This window comes from Pagrus pagrus (assembly GCF_965226575.1).
Source record: "Pagrus pagrus genome assembly, chromosome: 21".
NCBI lineage: Eukaryota > Metazoa > Chordata > Actinopteri > Spariformes > Sparidae > Pagrus > Pagrus pagrus.
Genome location: NC_140208.1, coordinates 21134270 through 21142311, shown reverse-complemented (window position 1 = coordinate 21142311; position 8042 = coordinate 21134270).

The following is an 8042-nucleotide window of genomic DNA, read 5'->3' as shown; positions in this document are numbered from 1 at the left end:
ACACATACACGTGGACATATTTTACAACATGCATTTTGTTCTGGCTACTTTCACTAAGCACAGGACGGAGGAGTGCCACTGAATCATCGGTAATGAGTAACTTTCTCAGCACTGAGGATAAAATTTCAGCTGAACACAACATGTGGTAACTGGACACATTAGCTGAGCTGTGGACAGAAGGCCTGCATTTACAACTGCAGGTGTTTAGACGGTTTGGACAGTTGGTCCCCAACATGGAACTGAATATTATATTTATCTAACTTATTAACTCTCAGCTCCATGTGAGTCTCGACTGTGTTTTAACATGCAGGATGAGTTTGGAGGCAGCAAAGACGTTGCTTTGCTAAAACACCATTTCCATTTCATAGTTAAGAAATGTCACTGTTTTCATAGATGGATATGAAATATTTTTTTCTCAGCATATCAGCCAGGTTCAGGTGAGAGTAAGGTTGTGATGTTACCTGACTGCATTGCCCACAGTAACCCAGTGTTTAATCAGATGGATGTTATACACTGATATGGACTCTTATTATATTACAGATACTCTTTTTGTTAAGTTTGACCTCTGGTTGACGGCACACTGTATAGATTCAATATGTACATGTGTGTGATGATCGGGGCCAAGAAGGAGGCAGGAGGGTCGAGAGAAAGAGGAAAGGAGGAAGGATGGGGAAGATTTTAACAGTAAGTGTTTAGCTGAGGAAACAGAAAACAGCGTCATCAGCTCATGATCGTCACCACAGTGCACTAACGTGTGCACCAACAGGACCGGACAACACAGACAGAGTGAGGACAGGACAAAACTAAAAGTGAAGTGAGCAGAGACAGCATGTTTCCACAGTGGAACAGTGGTGTGCAGTGTGATATCAAATCAGTCAGACCACAGCAGCACTTGGCAGCGCCGCAGTGTAGTGTGTAGCAGAGGTGGATGGTGATGGGGACGATGACTGTACACTTACAGCTATGACACTTTACTCTGGAACTTTACAGGGGCGGCTTCATGTTTGTTTGAGCAGGGTGGGAGGCAGAGACACATACAGCCTGTATACTGACACCATTTGCATGACAGACATTACATTACAATACATGACAAACATTATTATTATAGCAGATATACGTTGGGTTTCGATTCATAGCACTCGTTTTGGCTGCAAAAAGTGTAAATAAATGCGACTTGTAGGAGGAAGACACAGAAAAAAGACAGAGTTTGTGTATTTGCTTGTGTGTCTGTGTGTGAATATGTGTGTCTATGTGTTCTTGTGGTGAACCTCTAGTTGTGTAGCTTTGCATGCTGTCTGACCACACAGTCAGAACGAGAGACCAGCTAAATGTTGATTCCTTTAAAATAGAGTTAAAAGACTAAATGTTGTTACAGAATGCCTTGCTACATGTTGAATCTCTTGACTAACATGATGGCAGTGATGACCGTATGAAATCATGACAGTTTTACCCCCCACAAAGCTGCAGTCCAGTTCTGAAACAAGGCATATCTCTGTATAACAGCTGTGTCCTACTCTGCAGCTCGTCTTTTATCCATCTCTCTGGTTTCTCCCTTTCTTTTCTTCTCCTCTATCTTGGACCGATATCAGAGCGTTTCCACTTGCTTTTATGTTTCACACAGCGAGCGATGAAAGCTGTCAGTCTGCGACGCAACAAAGCTGACAGTCATGGTGGCAGGACGGCAGCTTTAAAGAAAGAATTATGGATATAGAGCAGCGACTTTCAGAATCAGGGGGAATGATCTTCCACCTCAAGAAAAATGGCAAGGGTGCTTGTTCCGGTGGGCCGTGGTGTGATGGTGAGAAAGACTGTCCTATTGAAGTGTCTTTGAGCATGACACTAAGAGACCTGCTGCTCACTGTAAAAGCAGCTCTGGATCAAAGTGTCAGCTTCATGCTTCAAGTTCAGTGTGGCTTTGAATTGGTTGCCACAGGTCTGTCTGGACTAGTTTGAGGGGCAACAAGAGATGCAAAAGATACATAAAGAATACAAAGATATCGCCTGTATTTCCAAACATTGGTATATTTTCATACAGTATTGTGGATATTTCTTCATGGAATAGTTCCAAATTTCCGGAAATTGGGTTATTTTCTTTTTTCTATGAGTGAGATGAGAAGATGATATCGATGTCATGTGTGTGTGTGTTCAGCACACAGCTGGAGGCAGGATGTGGTTAGTCTATCTTAGATCAACACTAGAAGTAACCGACTCCCTCTGAAGTTTAAAGTCACTTCTACCGACACATGACACAACTGTTCGTTAAAAACATTGAAAAATGTGTGGTGATATTTAAAACAACAACAACAACAACAACAACAGTGCAGCATTGCCAGATACGGGTGAAGTCACAGGTTTTCGTTTTGTTCCTCTCTATCGGCACAATGGACCCAACCTGCCAACAAGAGGCTGCACACGGCATCCAGCTGTGATTCATCAAGAACCAGTCTCAGCATGTGAAGCACCAAAGCGTGGTTTGAATATTTCTGCATGTGTACGAATTAAACAACATACAACACGTTAATTAGCAAGCTTGAAGGGTGTTGATAGGTGTAACTGCGGATGAATCCAGGCTAACTGTTTCCTCCTGCTTCCAGTCTTTATGCTAAGCTAGGCTAACCATGTCCTAACTGCAACTCTGTGTTTAACATACAAGCGATAAATGTCAATACTCTCAGCTGACTTCCAGACAGAAAGTGAATAATAATATTCCAAAATTGTGGAGCAGTTGTCTTAACTTGTGTACCACTGTTCTGCATGCCTTTCTAACTACGTCACCTCTCCTGTGGGCTGTAAACATTCCTGTTGTTGCTACATTAACCTAATTAACTCTTAACAGAGGTGATTCATGTCATTTTAGCTCATTTTACATTCAAAAATAAATGTGAAACACAAACACATCACATACATTTGTTATAGAAATTTTAAAATCAAAATCAATGACATCCCTGACAAAACATCTCTAATCTAATAATATCCTCTGAAAGGATGAACATGCTGTTGTAAATCTATGTCAAGAAAATATTTGCACTTTCAGTTGGTGTTAATATTGTCTATTGGTGGATGATGGCTCGTTTGGGGGATTTATTTGGTGGTTAAGGATTGTTTTTCTATTGTTGCTCCTCTGAACGGTGTGTACTGACACAACAGGAAGACGTGACGCTGGGTAGGAGTGATGTGGGTGAGGTATTATCCCACTAAATAAAGACAAAACTTGGTACTGGAGGCAGCGGTCCACACAGTGGTGCATGCTGTCAACTGTGAACATGAACAGAACATGATCTGAATCCAGAATGTGATTTACCATCTGCAGGTTTAGTCTTAAAGGAAACTCCACCAATCACACACTGAAGTGTGTTTACGGGTGTTGGCGAGCACGACTATATATGTATACGATAAAAGTAGCATGAAGCCTTTTGTGGCTCCAGAGGAAGCTGCATTTAATCTAACCCCTAACCCTTTAGTGATGTCACTCAGTGGCTAAGTTGCATTGTGGGTAATATAGGCACCTGAAATAAAAGAGGTGATATCTCTGGTTCTGCTGTATCGATGTCCATCATTTGTTTGTAAACTCCAACAGTGTTAGAGGAGTGTAATGTTAGAACAGTGGACTGCTTTCCAACACCTGGTGCCTACATTACCCACAATGCAACTAAGCCACTGAGTGACATCACTGGAGGCAGTTTATCGGGTTTCACGCAGTTTCCTCTCGAGCCTGAACACTTTATACTGGACTACTTCTTTCACATATGCAGTTGTACTCCACAGGACCTGTCAACACTGTGCAGGATTGGCAGAGTTACTCTGAAGTAACTCTCAGCCGTCCGTCTTACATGTATCTGATGAAGCAGATGTGCTTTACTATCAAACAGTACAGCTGTCTAATCACAGGCTTCGTCTGAATGACTGTGACCTGAAGCCTCCACTAAAGTCTGTTTTCGTCCCTCCTTCTGTTTAATGCACAGGATTGTGTATTGAGGCGTTAGGTGACCATGCAGCAGTGCTGTGGCTGAATGCATCAGCACTGACGGAGGACTGAAGCTGCTGCAGCTTCTCTAATGACGGCTGCTTTCATCACGTACTCTGTCTGACAGGGTGTTAGACTTGAGGTTTCCACAATGACAGTAATCTGTAAAGTTTTCAGTGTGGTGTTAAATCAGTAACAGAAGTTTTATCAAAAAAATTTCCTTTCATTAGTCATGTTTTCCTTCTCAGCTTTTATTCACGTTATTGATATCTTATTGACTGATTCCCATTTTGGCTGAAAACAATTTAAATTTCCTGTAAGATCTTTTCTGTCAGCGTTCACTGCGAGGAGCTTTTATCCCCTGATAAAGGAAAGAGGCAGCATCACCAATCTTTGGGTTGAAGTCGTTGCCCCTTACAAATATCTGAGGGTCTATTGTGAAATGAAACTGAAATGGCCAGTTAACTTTAATGTGATTTTTTAAATACACCATTAAGTTTTGCTGGGACACTGTCTCTGTGGCCTCTGTATGTCTGGATTCAAGTGCTACTACCAATGTTAGAGACTGGATCAACAAGTTTATCAAAAAGGCGGCTTCTATTATGGTTCGACTCCTAAATTCACTGATAGGTTTTAGAGTTCAGTCAAGTTTGATGCCACCTCCTGTGTGTTTTTGGGTTACACCCCGCCTTTCCGAAAATATACTTCCAGTAATGGCGGGGTTTCCCATTTTTTCTAAAGACCCCACTATTCCGAAAAGGCTATTGGGGTACCCCTGACCCTAACCCTATTGGGAAGTAATTGGAACTTGAAAGTCGGATTCGGAACAGTGGTGTTTCAGAGTGGGGGTGTTTCGGAATGGAAGGCCGTCCCCGTGTTTTTGGTGTAGTCTAAGACGAGTGAGGAGTGATGGTGGCAGATGCTCCACAGATAATGGAGATCTCTTTGTTAGGCTAACAGTTACACTTAAACCAGGGATGGCAGGTTTGAAAGAGTCTGTTGCTTCCTGGCAGTCTGTTTGAAGGCTGGTGGTGGAGCAGGGATGGCAGAGCTGAGGCTGCTGGAAGATGGTGGCACTGAAGCAGTAAGCTAAGTGGAGTAATCCAGAACAGGGTGAGGCAGGCAGACTAGAGATCCTGGAGCAGATGAACCTGAGGCACAGGAGAGCACTGATGAACGGACCAGTCTGGACAGGATTGTAGCGTAAAGCTGGAGGGTCTTGATTAGTGGATTGGAGGCAGGAGCAGGAACTTGTAGGCCTCACCCTGACAGATCACACACACACAAACACCAACACAGGGAGGGGAAACACAGGACACAGCCATGACACTCCTGTACCCAAAGCTGCCAGCTGATGATTGACATGGTGCTAACTTATTGTTGCTGGTTGTTTCTGACACAGTTTTTTTTGTGCATATTTCACACGTGTTTCCTATTTTGTTTGATGTGTTTAAAGGCGCAACATGTAAGAATTGGCCATTGTGGAATTTAAACAAATAGAGGGCAGCATATCACCAGAGTCTATTAGTATAATAGATATATTATATATAGATATATATATATATGAAACATATATACAATATGTTTCAGGCTGGCTGACTCAAACCTATCAAGTCATGAATGTGAACAGATGTCTGTGTTAAACAAATACATTTATTTAAAGGCAGTGATGTGTTATGTTTATGAAGAATTATATTTACCAAAGTGCTGACTGAACGCCTCAGATCAAATGTCAGGTGTTCAGGATGTTTGGTGCAGCTGTGATGTCTGATATTTAACAGGACTTCATATGTGGGGCACTGAGAGTCCTTAATCAGCCTTTCAGTGCTCCATATATGGGCCATGAAAGTGTCTGTGTGGGGGCAGCCACTGGTGTTTGTTGATCTGTCAGTTGAAGATGGGTCAGATTTATATTTAAACCAAATTAGCTTTCTCACTTTGACAGTTGCACACTCATCGTCTCTCTCCACCCCACTCACACACATAAACACACACACATTTGCATGCACACACCCTAGTTGCTGTACTCCCACACAGAGAAAGTCAGTGGGCTACAAAAGCAAACTGTATCCAGTGTGGGTTTTTTCTTGATGTCTGTGACAATTAAACAGACAAGGAAATAACTGTGTATTCTCTCATATTAAACTCGTGGCACTGAGTGGGAATGCTTGAAAGTGAACTAGCTTGTATTTTGAGGAAGATAACAATGATGCGCTATTTATCAGAGAGGTACATCTTCACCGGGTCAGAACCTTAAAGAATTCAGACCAAATAGCAGAATTCACTGTCAAGACTGAAGACCAAGTGTCCTATAATCTAATGTTATATCCTGATTATGAAATAATCATGCTGGTGTGTCAATGAAGGCTTTGTTTTACTGATTTGTGTGACTCGAACATCACGCAAACCGTCTTCTGCTGATCAGACACAAAATGGAAGAGATGTGATTTAACATCAGAAGGATGTTAAACATTTTACTGTATCTTTGTAAAGTGACTGACACAGCAACACCATTAGTCTATATAGTGATATCATGGTTATATTATACAAGTGTACATGTCTTCTGTCTATGATGATCAGCCACTGACACCCACAGGCACACTACCAGTCACAGCGCAGTAGGTACATTTTAGGGACAGTACAGGGATTTTCCCTGCTCACTGCCGCAGCAGCTTACAATAACTGTGTGTTGATGTCAAATGTACACGATGACATAACTGTCAGCTCATTAGAGATTGTTATCACATCAGGCTCTCATGGGTTTTATGAAGAATTCAGGGGAGACAGTCTTGCTCATGTTGAGATCCATAATAGTTATTTCTAACAATGCTAGCCGTGACCTTTTGTACAGACATTCATGACACCCAGAGGTTAAATCTTAATGATTTTGGTGATGCTCCAATACTTATGGTATTCAAAGATCATTAAATAATTTCCAACTACATGGCCAACATGTGGCTACATCTCTTTGTATAATTGTGGTCGTAAGCTGAAGGAAACTGTTATTTGAAAGATAAGATTTATGAATTCTAGCACAAAACATTCCAAAAAATTATCAATGCAGTGAAACACAACCGCGTTGCAGAGATGTCTGCTGAAGTTAGCATGCTAACCTCTTAGCCCTGGCCCATCCTGTCTCCTAACATCACTTTGTGCCTCAGGAGGTGATGGTCTAATAGTCTCCGTAGTTTCAGATGGGAGATTAAAAAGCAGCAAGTTCATCACAATAATCTCACAAAATGTCTAAATGGAAGGTTTTCTCTTTTACCAAACTAAGGCGAGTTTAACTGCCTCATTAACTTATTATTAAATACGCTTAATTCAAACTCAACTTAACTAAACTCACCAGAACAGTCTGGGTTTGTCTTTTTGCCTTTCTGTCTGCTGCTGCTTCCCGACTCTCTCTTGACTGAGTCCTGTTGCCCGCAGTGACTCCCCTGCCATCTGAGGTTGTGGTCCGGGCAGACTCTGTCAGCTAACAGGGCCACTTAGCTCCACAACCACCTGAGCTACTTGCTCACAGCAGGTAGTCGCTACAGCCAAAGACAGCTATAGCAAAAGCAAAGTCCAGTCTAGTGAGCAGCAGTAAACGGGTTCCATGCTCACTTTAATTTTTGAGCTACCTTCAAATTCTGACCATTTTCTACAAATTTCACCTTTAATGCTGCAGCGTGCAGAGTTATTCTGGGGAGACGTTTTTCTTTTAACATTTAAAGCAGTTGCTCTTTTATATAGAGAAGGAGACAGTAAGAACTGGTTGTGCTACAAATGAACTAGTTTATAAGACTTCTTATCCAACCACTTAAGAAAGCTGAAGTTTTTATACTTGTTCCAGAAAGCTGCACTGGAAGCTTATTTTGACTGAGAGGGATGCAGTGATGAATGTTTAATAAGGGGATAACAGCACATATCATCATACAGTCTCTCCTGGAAAAATAGGTCGGTAATGGCAGAATTTTCATTTCTGGGGTGAACGAGAGATGAAGGAGACTCCAGTTCATATCTAGTCAGAATCGAAGAGTTAATACTCACTTCATATTTGATCTTTCATTATCAACAGCCAAGTGATTTAGGTGCT